The sequence below is a fragment of the Hemitrygon akajei genome, chromosome 31 (assembly GCF_048418815.1).
Source record: "Hemitrygon akajei chromosome 31, sHemAka1.3, whole genome shotgun sequence".
In the NCBI taxonomy this organism is placed as follows: Eukaryota; Metazoa; Chordata; class Chondrichthyes; order Myliobatiformes; family Dasyatidae; genus Hemitrygon; species Hemitrygon akajei.
Genome location: NC_133154.1, coordinates 13,395,238 through 13,409,964, shown reverse-complemented (window position 1 = coordinate 13,409,964; position 14,727 = coordinate 13,395,238). Strand labels below are relative to the sequence as shown.

The 14,727-nt window shown below is 41.2% G+C and overlaps 1 protein-coding gene across 4 annotated transcripts in view; it reads left to right on the top strand.

Moving 5' to 3' along the window:
* LOC140719311 (myocardin-related transcription factor A-like) overlaps positions 1 to 14,727 on the top strand; it is a 222,208-nt gene that overhangs the window by 44,455 nt on the left and 163,026 nt on the right. The window contains exon 4 of one of the 4 annotated variants that reach the window (XM_073033854.1): positions 12,927 to 13,060. The exons of the other annotated variants lie outside the window; for them this stretch is intronic. The gene's annotated coding sequence lies outside the window, so the exon portion shown is untranslated. The remainder of the gene's footprint in view (positions 1 to 12,926; positions 13,061 to 14,727) is intronic. 4 annotated transcript variants of the gene reach the window in all.

Genomic DNA, 14,727 nt, shown 5'->3' with positions numbered 1-14,727 from the left:
TGAAGGGCAAATAAAGTGTGGATGGAAATGGATGTCTTTTTACCGTGTTTGTTCCAAGTTGAAATCCAGATTAAGCTGCACAAGAAGTGTAAAAAAAAGCTTACGAACAGGAAGTGATGTTTTTGCAAAAGGAACTACATTCAAAACAAACAGAACACTTCATACAATGCTTTTAATGATCGCTTCCTCCAGGCCTTTATTTTAATTGTAACATTCAAGGTGATTGTTGATACTTTCAAATTCCTAACTTATTGAAGTACTGCGATCATTACATTTTCACTCTCGGTCATTTCTGGCATCTGCAACCCTGAATGTTTGAAAATGTGGCCGAGCAAAGCAGTTCCGAATTGTCTGTTTATTTCTCGCCCAAATATCAGTTACAATAATCAATGCTTTTAGAACATAAACTCATGTAATTGACTCTATTTAAAAACTGATCACTCTAAGCATGGTGTTGTATCTTTAACAGCCATTCAATTGACCATGACTGGCGATGGTTAGAAACTGTTTGGCAAGAGTCTCCTGTCCCAATTAAGCAGCATAGTGTCCCAAATAAGCAAAGGGATTCCCGACTCTTTTTCCGATTTAGTTTTTGTCCCTTAAGAGTTGTCCCAAATAAATAGCTGCTCTGATTAACTGGAATCACTGTATTTGTCATTGACTTCCTCCATTGTAAATGCTTAATATAAGATATTTAAGACTGCTGTTTCCTTGAATTAAGTTATCAATTTTGAAATAGCCATGTTGTTTTTCCAAATAGGATTATAAATTAAACAGTAGATGTATTTTTCCTTGATAGTTTCACAGTTTATTCACCCTCTTGCTTTAGCTTTGTGATCGTCAACTTTGCTGTTCTTAAGTCTTCAGCAGTGTCTGTGTTTATTTTAATGCCTTTGTATATATTTTAGTTTTTATTTCGTCCATACCAAATTTCTGTAATTAAATTATTTAAATGAACAAGAATGCTTAATCAAACTGTATATATATACATACACACGCACACAAGATTATTCAAATATTGTTGAAATATTAAATACACAACATTTTGTCTCTCTTTTATAAATCATTGAGCATGATCACATGTAGATCATTATTACATAAATATTCATGCACTATTTATTACATTTGCATTGTTCATTGCACCTGCCTGATCTAGTACAAAGTCACTTGCCTTAACGGTTATGGAACTTTGTTGCAGGAAACCCTTCTGAAGGCAGTTGATACGAGGAAATCTGCAGATGCTGGAAATTCAAACAACAACACACACAAAATGCTGGTGGAACACAGCAGGCCAGGCAGCATCTATAGGGAGAAGCACTGTCGATGTTTCGGGCCAAGACCCTTCGTCAGGACTAACCGAAAGGAACTCTTACTATCTTTCCTTTCGGTTAGTCCTGACAAAGGGTCTCAGCCCGAAACGTTGACAGTGCTTCTCCCTATAGATGCTGCCTGGCCTGCTGTGTTCCACCAGCATTTTGTGTGTGTTAAAGGCAGTTGATGTCTTTTTGATGTGAGCTAGTTTGCTAATGTCAGATCTGGAAGCTGAAATTCCCCTGGAATTGTTGTCTTAATGGCATAGGTGACTAGCTTTACATTTTATAACCATGGCTGCTTTCTGGAGCCTACAAAAGAATTCACTTCCTTTTCTATTTTAATTTTTGTATAGCGTCCATTTCCTGTTTACATCTTGTGATGAGCAGACAGATGTAGTTCTGGGTCAGAACGTTCAGAAGTGTTTGCAACTTTCTCTATCCACCAACACACCTGCGGACTGTTTCCAGTTCTGAGTGCTTCTTGTTGATCAACAGGAATGTCCTTTTATACTGGTTTATGATATCCTTTGCTCTGGCTCCAGGTGAACTCTCTACTTTCCTCCTGTTCACATAGGATTAAATTTGTGCTTTTAATTAAAACTCTTTACAATTACCATGGTGTTTTCCCCTCTTGTTATTTTTTAAAATAATACTTTATTCTTATCCATGCAGATAGCAGGCATTGTACCTACTGGATTAGCTCAGTTTCTGCAGATATTCCTTGCATTTTTCTGCATGCCATCAGTCACCAAGTCTATTATGAGCCTCTTCTTGGGTGTGACAGACTGGAACAAACAGCTCCATCATTAAGCACAGTTTCAGCATTCCGGTTCATAGGTGTCATTATATCCCAGGACCTTCTGTGGGAGAACCATAGGTCCTTTATTAACGGGAAAGCTCAGCAGAGGATGGACTTCATGCAGCCGTTGGTAAAATTCCATCTTCCCCATACTGCTGCAATTCTACACAGCCATCATAATGTCTTTTACAAAAGCTCTTTTCTGGATACTGCTATAGAACAATTAAAATAAAAACAAAAAAAACTTCCAGCTGTCTTGTAAGTTTCTTCTGCACCTTCCATTCCAGGAAGTTAATCTGATCAGCCGTTCTAATTAGCCCTTTCCCCACCCTCTATTTATTACCTCAGTCACTGCACTGTAAACACTTTTTATAATGCTGTTTACATTGTAAATATGTGTTTGAAGGGACAGGACCCCACTAAGGAGCAGGCCGTTGTCACCTGCACCATCAGATGAGAATCAGGTTTAATATCATCTGCATGTAGAAAAAATAAATAAGTAAATCAAAACAATTACAGTAATATTTGTGTGTGTTTTTTAATATATATATATATCTCAAGAATAGGTGGATTAAAAATAAAGCAAAACAGAAAAATATAAAGAAAAATGGGGGAGTGTTCATGGGTTCAATGATCATTTAGGAATCACAGGACCGAGGGGAAGAAGCTGTTCCTGAATTGTGTTCCTTCCAGACAGTAACAATGAAAGAGGACATGACTCAGGTGATGTGGGATCTTTAATAATGGACATCGCCTTTCTGAGGCACCGGTCCTTGAAGATGTCTTGGATACAACAGAGGCCAGTACCCAAGATGAAGCTGACTAATGTTACAACTTCTTGCAGCTTCTTTTGGTCCTGTACAGTAGCACCAACCCCCCCAATACCAGACAGTGATGCAGCCTGTCAGAATTCTCTCTGTGACCTTATTAACTCTGGGGATCTCCCATCCACTGCCAACAACAGCATAGTTCCCGCACCCCGCACCTCCCGTTTCTACCTCCTACTTAAGATCCACAAACCTGCCTGTCCAGAGAGAGCTATTGTTTCAGCTTTTTACTGCCCTACTAACTTATACCTGCATACTTCAATTCTTTATCCCTCCGGTTCAATCCCTTGCTTCCTAAATCCGTGACCCTTCACACACACTAGATCTTTTCAATGACTTCAAGTTCCCTGGCCCCAGTTGTCTCATTTTCATCATGGACATGCATCCCCTATACATCTCCACTCCCAACTAGGATGGCTTAAAGCTCTCCACTTCTGTTCTCAACCTGTTCCCCTCCGCCACCACTCTCCTCTGTCTGGTGGAACTGGTCCTGACTTTCAATAATTTCTCCTTCAGTTCCTCCCACTTCCTCTAAGCTATGGGCACTCACATGGTTACTAGCTATGCCTGTCTTGTTGGCTACATGGAATAGTCTGTATTCCACATCTACACAGGACTCACTCCCCCAACTTTTCCTGTGCCACATTGACACTTGCATTGGAGCTGCTTCTGCACCTGTGCTGAGCTCATCGACTTTATCAACGTTTCCTCCAACTTTCACCCTGCCCTCAAATTTACCTGGTCCCTTTCTGACACTTTCCTCCCTTTTCTAGATCTCTCTGTCTATCTCTGGAGACAGCTTATCTACTATTATCTTTTAACACAGCTACCTGGACTATACTTTTTCCCATCTTGAAACTTGTAAATATCCCATCTCCTTCTGTCAGTTCCTCCATCTTTGCTGCATCTGCTCTCAGGTTGAGGCTTTTCATTCTATAACTAATGAGATGTCCTCCTTCAAAGAAAGGGGCTTTCCTTCCTTCACCATTAGCGATGTCCTCACCCACATCTCTTCAATTTCGTGCATGTCGGCCCCCAACCCATCCTCCTGCCATCATAGCAGGGATAGGGTTCCTCTTGTTCTCCCTACCACCCCGGTAGCGTCCACATCTAGCACATAATTCTCCATAACTTCTGCCATCTCTAATGGGATCCACCTTCTAAGCGCATCTTCCCCTCACCCCCCCCCCCCCACTTTCTGTTTTCAAAATGGATTGCTCCCATGTGACTCCCTTGTCCATTCCTCTCTCCCCACAGATCTCCCTCCTGGCACTTAGCCTTACACCTACCCCTGCACCACCTCCTTCACTACCACTAAGGGCCCCAAATAGTCCTTCCAGGTGAGGCAACACTTCACCTGGGAGTCTGTTGGGGCATCTACTGTATCCAGTGCTCCTGGTGTGGCCTCCTGTATATCAGTGAGACTCGACTTAGACTGGGAGACTGCTTCGCTGAGTACCTATGCTCTGTACACCAGATAAAGCAAGATCTCCCGGTGGCCACCACTTCAATTCTGTGTCCTATTCCATTCTAGCATGTCAGTCCATCGGGGTGAGGCCACACTCAGGCTGGAGAAGTAACACCTTTTATTCCGTCTGAGTAGCCTCCAACCTGATGTCATGAACATCGATTTCTCAAATTTCCAGTACTTGCTACCCCTCCCTTCCCCCTCTCCCGGTTTCACCTATCACCTACCACCTTGTACTTATTTCTCCCCTTCCCCCACCTTGCTCTGACTTCTCATCTTTTTTTCCAGTTCTGATAAAGGGTCTTGGCCTGAATCATCGACTGTTGACTCTTTTCCATAGATGCTGCCTGACCTGCTGAGTTCCTCCAGCATTTTGTGTGTGTTGCTTGGATTTCCAGCATCTTCAGATTTTCTCATCTTTCCGATTCTGATATGGGCCTCTATTGTAGACTGAGAGTGAGAAGAGGGCAGGGAGATGGGAAGGGGAGGGGAGGGAGCGGGAAGCAACAGAAAGACATTCTGTAATGATCAATAAACCAATTGTTTGGAAATGACCTTGCCTGGTGTCTCAGGGCAGGGTGTGTCTGCACTCATGCTACCCCCACCCCTCACTCCTCTGCTGCCTGTTCCACACCCCTCAAGGGGCACTCCACACTCACTATCTCCGACATACTTTGCTCCAGGCAGATTTATAAACTTGCTCTTCGCTCCACATTGACAAATACAGTACAATGCAAATACCTTAGAGAGAGAGACACACACACCCTGCCATATATCCTAATACATGTGAATGTACACTCACTTTAAATGGTACAAGAGTGGTTGCTGCTGTAGCCCATCTGCTTCAGGGGTTGGCATGTGTTTTCAGAGATGCTCTTCTGCACATCACTGTTGTTATGCTTGGCTATTTGAGTTACTGTTAAACTTCCTGTCAGTGCAAGGCATTTTCACCCACAGAACTGCTGCTTACTATTTTTTTTTGTTTTTCACACCCATTTTCATAAATTCTAGAGACTATTGTGCATGAAAACCCCAGGAGATCAGCAATTTCAGAGATACTCAAATCACCCCATCTGGCACCAACAGTCATTCCACAGTCAGTCTGATAGATCACATTTCTTCCCCCATTCTGATGTTTGGCCTGATCAACAACTGAATCTCTTGACCATGCCTGTGTGCTTTTATGCATTGAGTTGCTGCCACATGATAAGCTAATTAGATATTTGCATTAACGAGAGCTGTATGTAGTAAAATGGCCACTGAGTGATTGTGGTGAATAAAGTTGATAATTGATGTGCTGAAGTGTCATTAACCCACATTCCAGTTCACTGCGCTAGAAATCAATGGTAGAAGTACTTTCTCAAGACCGGGATAGAGCAATACAGTACAGAAATAGCTCTCACATCTACATCAAACATCTATTTTACTGATACTGCAGTGAATCCCTTTTAATCCTTTTTCATTCTGTGCATCAGCTTCCCTCGGATGCTATTCTATTCTCATCATAAATTTATTGAGGTACAGCGTGGAATTGGCCCTCCAAGCTGTGCTGCCCAGTAATCTCCCGATTTAATCCTAGTCAAATCACAGGACAGTTTACAGTGACCAGTTAACCTTCCACGACTGTGGGAGGAAACTGGAGCACCTGGAGGAAACCCACACGGTCACGGGGAGAATGTACAAACTCCTTACTGGCAGTGGCGGGAATTGAACCTGGGTTGCTGGTACTGTAAAGTGCTGTGCTAGCCACTACACCACTGTGCTGCCAATCTCCTACTACTTACCAATATATACTAAGGGCAGTTTACAGTGGTGAATTAACTTGTCCACCCCATATCTTTAAGGATGTAGGAAGAAACTGGAACATGGAGAGGGTATCTATAAAATGATGGGGAGTGTTGTTGCGTGAATGAAGTCACTGGAGTAAAGTACTGGTAGATCTGAAGCAGCCTCTTTATTTAACAGAACAAGATACAACAGGCATCATACAGAGACGCTTTTGGTGGAAAGGTCTGGCTATGCCCAGCACTACACACATTTTATGTTCTGAAGATCAAAGAACATACAGGAGGTTTCAGACAAATTCATATTTACAGCAGTCGCACCATCACTCCCACAGCAAGTGTTCATCACTGTCACATCCATGCAATGGAATGTTGATTGGACTATGCAGACAATCAGCTAGGTGCCTGTTTCTTGGTCTCCCTGGTCTGTGAACCAATTATTCAGAGCTGCTTTGAAATCAAATCCACAATTCACATCTGAAGACTGGTGGCCAAAGTTATCTGCTAAATGAGTTAAAACCACAAATTGCTCTGGCAGGGGGAACGTGTAAACTTCACATAGCAGCACTGGAGGTGAGGACTGTACACAGGTCACCTTGCAATAAATAGGGACAGTGGAGGGAAAATGTTATCGTTAAAGTTAATAGCTTTTTACCTGAATGTACAGATTATCTTTAGAGTTCAGGTGATTTTTACATTTCATGTGGTTGGAGTAAATGGGCATCCTCTCATGTACTCATGTGCATTATGGGGGCGAGGGTGTAAGGAGTGGTTAGTTGTTTTGGACAAGTAATCGACACTGTGATGAATGGTTTGTTTCCTGCCGATTGGGAATTCTAGTCCAATCAGTTCAGCGTGTTTTGCACTAGGTCGTAAAACTTGCTTCTCGTTATTACAATTTTTGGGTGTGTTCTTCAGGTGTGAGTCTTGTTGCGAATTGCTGTGGCAAGTTTCTTGATTCAGTTTGCTGTTAACAGTCTGGTGTTATAAGGCATGTGTCTGTAATTATAAGACCAATAAGACTGCAAAGCAGAATTAGGCCGTTCAGTCTATTGAGTCTGCTCTGTCATTCGATCGTGGCTGAATTATTTCCCCTCTCAACCCCATTCTCTTGCCTTCTCCCTGTCGCCTTTGACGCTCTTACTAATCAAGAACCTATCAACCACCTTGCTTTTATATTTTAATCCTTTGAAATGAATGCGAACATTGCATTTTTCTTCCTTTCTACCAAATCGAACTGCAAGTTAACCTTTATGGAATTTTGCACTAGGACTCCCAGGACCCTTTGTATCTCCAGTTGGCCTCCAATGATCCAGTAGGAACGTCTAGCTTGATGCTGAGCTCACTGGGTCATTGTAACCTCTGTTGAGTGGTCTCTAACACAGGGATCCAAGAGGTGTTGACATGAGTTTGCTCGCCTGTACAGCTGAATTATTTTAGCCAATAGACCTGGGGATGGGGACCCTGGCTCATTTAGATTACATACTGTCCTTGTTTTTCTTACCAGAACTTCCATTTACAGAATAATTTATTAAGAACAGATATTACCCATCAACCATCAGGCCCCTGAACCAGTGAGGATAACTTCACTCACCTGAACACTGAACTGATTCCACAAACCTGTGGATGGACTTTCGAAATAGACCTTGCAGCTCATGTTGTCAGTATTATTTATTTACTTATTTATTATTTTTTATTTGCACATTGGTTGCCAGTCTTTGTGTTTAGTTTTTTGACTTTATTGTATTTCTTTGTCTACTATGAATGCCTGCAAGAGAATAACTCTCGAAGTAGTATATGGTGACATTTATGTACTTTAATAAAATTGCTTTGAACTTTGATGTTTCCTTTGTCTGCAGTGTGTGAATCATAGGTATGAGATCACTCGTCCTGAGGCACCAGGTATCTTGGAGATTCAGCTACAGAAAGGAATTGCAGACCCACCACAAACAATGAGTCATGATGTCTGAGCTGGTTGCTTTTTGCTGCTGGAATTCCTGAACTTTCCCTTCAACTAAGCTTTTAAAGACTTCCTCAAACTTTATGATCAAGCCCCAGATTAGAGAGAATGTTTTTAAGCAAGGCAAAGCTTATGGAATTGTCGTCATTATTTCCTTTTTGGTTTAAAATGCAAATTGCTAATTCTGATTAACTATTAAACATTTTCATAAGTTCACTTTCGTTAAATTAACACCATTCTTCAAGGACATGCAATGACCAGTGTAAGGAAACCTGAGACTTTAAAAAAAAATTAACCTGACACACAGATTGCGAAGTTGACATTGTTAAAATACCTTCAGTATTGGGTAATTTTTGTGACTGCTTGACATTGAAAGGCAGGCTGGGCTGGAAGCTGAGGCTTTGTCTAGTCAGAACTAGTCACTGGTAAGTCTTTTAGCTGCACAGGGTCTTGTTAACCAGCTGTGGGTCTGCAGGACATTTTGTCTGAGTACACACTTGAGAAATTAGGTACACAGATTGATATGGGAGCTGGGTTAAGTCGTGTCATGGAAAGATTCTGCCCAGCATGTTCGTAAACTGACAGATGGCTGTATAGACTGCTCATTAAGTCTTGAACATAAAACGTTTGTTAATTGCAAGACTGTTGTGATTATGTTATATTATACACGAGCAAATAAGACTACCACCACGCCACCAGGTCCCACATGATTAGGTTCAGGAACAGTTATTACTCTATTACCATCAGGTGTGGGTAACTTCACTCACCTGAACTCTGAACTGATTCCACAACCTGCAGACTCACTTTCAAGGACTCTACAAATACATTTTCTTGGTATTATTTTTTTAAAGTTTTAATTTGCACATTGGTTATCAGTCTTTGTTGATGCATAGTTTTTCATACATTCTATTGTGTTTATTTTCCTGTAAAATATCTGCAAGAAAATGAATCTGTAGATAGTACAGTGGATTTCAGTTAATTGGGACATATCAGGCAGTGCATTTTGGCCCACTTAAGCAGCTACCCTAATAAGCTGAAGTTGAAAGGAAATCCTTAAAAAGGTATAAAAAAGGCAAACTGAGCAACAAGTTATGTATTTAAATAAAATATAGTACAAATTAGAACACTACCAATACTATCAAACTGTATTAGTTCTTAATAGCTATTGACAGAGGAATTTATCCAGTGTGGACAATGAACAATAATCTACTGCATGCACCTAGTGCAGATAACGGACTGCCTTCATACAATGTTATCGATGATTGCATCCTCCAAATCTTCATTTTCATTGTATCATTCAAGATTGGTTGTTGGTACCTTCAAATTCTTCATAGCTTCTAACTTGTTGAAGTAGTGAAGTTGTTTCATTTTCACTTCCAGCCGTTTCTGGCATCTCCAAGCCTGAATGCTTGGAACTGCAGTGAGGAAAACAGTTCCGAATTGTCTTACTGCTTATTTCTCATCCGCTATCAGTAACAAAATCCACTGCATTTTGCACACAAACACATGCAATTGACGCTGTTTAAAAATGTTCACTGTAAGCATGGTGTAGCATCTAATGGCCACTTAAGTGTGCATGACCGACGCTAGTAAGGAACTGTTCGACAACAGTCTCCTGCCCCAGTTAAGCGGTATAGTGTCCCAAATAAACAGAGAGAATTGAGGCAATTTCTCAATTTGTTGTTCTTTATGAGTTGTCTCACATTAGCGGCTGCTCTAATTATCCAGAATTCATTGTATGTGGTGATATAACCGTATTTTGATAATAAATTTATTTTGACTTTGATTTGTATGTGTATTGTTGCATAGCACAAAAAGTGACGTGGGGTGACAATTCCAAGAATTTGTGTACTATTTCATCAAAGTATAGCAACTTTGTAAGGGTCTTGAGGCAGTGATCAGTTGTTTTTATTTGGATGAAATGGTAGAAATAATGTGGATACTCTTTCATTGAATAACATTAGTATAATGATGGGGAGAATGAAAATCTGGCTGAGTGATGCCACAACAACAACCAAATCAAAGTCAGCAAGGCCAAGGAGCTGATGTTGACTTCAGAAAGAGGAAACTGGAGGTCCATGAGCCAGTCCTCATCAGGAGATCAGAGGTGGAGAGGATCAGCAACTTTAAGTTCCTCGGTGTTATTTTAGAGGACCTGGCCTGGGCCCAGCACATGGTGCAATTGTAAGGAAAGCACGACAGCACTTCTACGTCCTTAGAAGTTTGTGTGGTTTTGGCATTACATCTATAACTTTGACAAACCTCTATAGGTGTGTAGTGAAGAGTACATGCACTGGCTGCATCACAGCCTGGTATGGAAACACCAATGCTCTTGATCTGACAAAAAAAAGTGAATACGGCCCATTCCATCACGAGTAAAGCCTTCCTCACCATTGAGCACATCTACACAGATTGTTGTTGCAGGGTCCATCATCAGGAACCCTACCACCCAGGACATGCTCTCTTCTCGCTGCTGCCATCAGGTAGAAGATACAGGAGCCTCAGGACTCACACCATCAGGTTCAGGAACATTTATTACCTGTCAACCATTAGGCTCCTGAACTAGAGGGGATAACTTCACTCAACCTGCTGCATCACTGAACTGTTCCCACAATCTATGGACTCACTTTCAAGGACTCTTCATCACATGTTCTTGATGTTTATTTCTTACTTATTATTTCTTTCTTTTTGTATTTGCGCAATTTGTTGTCTTTTGCACATCAGATGAACATCCAAGTTGGTGTGGTCATTCATTGATTCTGTTCTCAGTCTTATTCTACGTATTTATTGAGTATGCCCACAAGAAAATGAATCTCAGGGTTGTATATGGTGACATATATGTACTTCGATAATAAATTTACTTTGAACTTTGGATTCAGATCTGTGCGTTGTGTGGTCATGTTGGGACAGCCAAGATACAGTGCCAATGATTTGATCTATATACTATTTGAATTTTAATGATGTATTTGTGCTATATCATTACCTGACAGGTTCGGGAGTAGACCAGCAGAAATCTATTATAAACTATATATGATCTGAAGAACACTAAAACTTTTTAAAGCCATCTTTTATTACAGAATTTCAAACTGGAAGAGCTATCAATTATACATAGAATGTTGTTGCATCGCTCTAGTCCTTTGTTTGCCTTTGCGTGGGCTCTCGTGTAGTGATTAATATCACTGTAGCTAGAGGCTACAGAATCTAAATTGTAACTATACTTACCTGTTCAAACATGACACATCAGGATTTCTAAATGTATACCCTAAGGTAAAGGTGTAATGTGGCTAGACTTGCTTCTTTTGATACCTTTTTGTGTATCTGACAGTTTGCACCTCAGGAAAACAGAGGTTGTAAAGAGTCAATTAACAAAGCCATATTCTCCTCCTCTTTCAAGTTGCCCCACACTCCATCTTTCTAAACTATGAGAGAGAAACCGACAACTTGTGTCCCTCTGCAGGAACCTCTTGATAAATTTTGAGTAGCTGTTTATTTTGTACTTTTTGAGCGCAGAGCTTGCAGAAGCTAGCCAGAGTGTGGACGTTTGTCAGAATGGTCTTCTGTGCAGAAATAGAGAGGGACATCACTGAATCTGCAGTTCTGTTTTTTCACTGTGTTTTGTGCTCTGATTCTGCAGCACCCAGTGATTAAATAACATGTAAGAGCAATGCATTTGTTCCCTCTCTACATTGCATTCTGTGTTGTGTGTTTATTATGGGTGGCGGCGTGCTAAAAGCGAAGGGAATAAGTTACGTCTTCATGCTTTGTTCGTGGCAGTTTGCAGCTGGGGGCTGACAGATGTCGTATCTTTTGTTGACCACTCAGTTACACTTCATTTGGCCTAGTTTCATCACTTCAAGATTGTACGTTTGTTAATTACCAACAAAAGATTGAATGCATAGCTTTGACTTTGGAACAACCATTACTGGAGCTGAGAGCACGTCATACAAGTATAACAAACCCATGCAGGGTGCCAGCAGCACCAAGTAGTTTTGGCTAGACTTGGCCACTGCATAGTGCCATTAACAAGTTAGTGATCAAGTAATGCCTTCAACAACCGTGATTTGTGACATGTTGATTCACATACAACTACTTCTGAATAAGTGAAAAGAAAACTTTATTACAGTAATGCAAAATAAAAAAAAGAAACTTTACAACTCATTTTGAATAAATGAAAATTCTAATGAAGTAATCAAATAATGTTTCCTTTCCACAGACTGACTGATTAGGTTAATTGTCTTTTGCTTTTTTTGGCCTGTGGGAGGAAGCCAGAACACCCGGAGGAAACCCACACTGTCACGGGGAGAACGTACAAACTCCTTTCAGGCAGTGGCGGGAATTGGACCCAGGTCACTGGTACTGTAAAATGTTGTGTTAACTACCTCACTACTGTGCCGCCCCAATTCCCAATCCATGTTGCCAAGCAACAGCCTAAGGAGGAGGAAGACAATGAAAGTCAAATAATTGATGGGGTGGTGACTAAGTATGTAGTCATAGAATCATAGAAAACCTACAGCACAATACTGGCCATTCAGCCCACAATGCTGTGCTGAAAAACTTTAGAAATTACCTAGGGTTACCCATAGTTCTCTAAATTTCTAAGCTCCATGTACTTATTCAGGAGCCTCTTAACGTGCTCTTGGATTTCATATATCTCAAGCTAGAGAAGTTCAGGCCCATGGAAATAGAGCATGAAGCCCTTTGTTATTTGGATGTTCTTAGACGCTATATCCAAGATAAAATTTATAATCAACAATACGAATGGTGATGTCTTTAAGGGGAACCTTGATGTACACAGGAAGAAGGAAGTGGAGTACCTCAAGTGGAAGGAGGTGTTTGGCTCATGAACACCGTGCAAGCCTGTTGCTTCAGATTACATCTTTCTGAGCTCTACGTTCTTTATGCATAAGTTGTAAGTATTTCTGTCATTGAGAACCACGGAGAATTTTACCAAAGTCATCGCTTGTTCCTTTTGGGAAATGCTGAGGAATAGAAGGGTGATTTTGCAAACTCTCCGGTTATGTTTGGCAGACAGCTGTGTTGTTCCACATCTCTATCATCCTTTTAGGAACGGCTGCATCGTGAATGTGAGTGCTAAATTATGTGTTTAAGAAAAAGTGGAGGCTTTGGCTGCTGGTTTATCTCACTAAAGAGCTGCTCTTTCAACACTCATCTAGTTTTAAAGGTTACACTAGTTTCAGGAAATTACCAATTACATGGAAACCGAAATTCAGATATTTATTTTTCGGGGGGAAACCAGAGTCTGTGGTTTGCTGCAAGCACTTGCTACGGATCAGATTTTGTTTTTTTTTAACCTTGCGCAATGTCTTGACCTGTTTGAAGCTGGGCTGTGTGTCGGAAGTCATTCATTGGCATTTTAATTGAACTGGGTCGGGGTTAGGGATGTATCAAACCTGGTGCAGATACATTTCCATTTCCTGGTGATTTCAGGGAGCCTCGGCTTCACAGAATGATGAAACCGACCTTTAGTAAGCAGCTGGGTTTCCGTGTTCAAAGAATTGCGGATGTTCTTTAACTCAAATTCTGCAAGCTTAGGGATACAAGAGACTGCCCTTGCTGGAATATGGAGCAAAAAAAAACGAGCTGCTGGAGGAATTCAGTAGATCAGAAAGCATCCAGTCCAGATGAAGGATCTTGAACCCAAAACTGTCCATTTCCCTCTACAGATGCAGATGACTCCAGCGCCTGCTTAATTAAGATATTTTTAGCTTTGGCAAGGAATAGTGTAGTGGTACAACCTCCTTTTAGTGAGGTGCACCACTTAGACCATAAGATTATAGGAGCAGAATTAGGCCAATCGAGCTATCGTGTCTGCTCTTATTATCCCTCTCAACCCCATTCTCCTGCCTTCTCCCCGTATCTTTGATGCCCTGACTAACCAAGAACCTGTCAACCTTTGCTTTAAATATTCTCAATGACGTCCTCCATAGCTGTTAGTGGCAATTAATTCTACAGATTCACCACCCTCTGGCTTCTCGTCTCTGTTCTAAATGGATGTCCCTCTATTCTGAGGCTGTGCCCTCTGGTCCTAGACTCCCCCACTACAGAAAGAATCCTCTCTGTTTCTACTCTATCTAGGACCTTTCAATATTCAGTGGGTTTCAATGAGATCCCTCCCATCATGCTTCAAGACTCCAGTGACTACAGGCATAGGACCATCCAAAGCTCCTCAGATGTTGACCTTGCCTTCCTAGAATCATTCTTGTGCATCTCCTCCGGACCTTGATGCTGGCACATTTTCTCTTAGATAAGCGGCCGAAAACTGCCGACAATACTCCAAGTGCAGTTTGACCAATGTCTTATAAAGCCTCCGCATCATATCTTTGCTTTTATATTTCTAGACCTCTCAGAATGAATGCTAATAATTGCATTTTTTCCCCTTATCATCGACTCAGCCTGCAAGGTAACCCTGAGGGAATCCTGCACGAGGACTCCCAAGACCTCTTGCACCTCCGATTTTTGAATTTTCTCCTCATCTAGAATTTAAAACTTGTCACATTCCCAATCTGCTGTATTATTACCAAATGTGTCAGAATTATATAGTGCCCATTCCTCTGT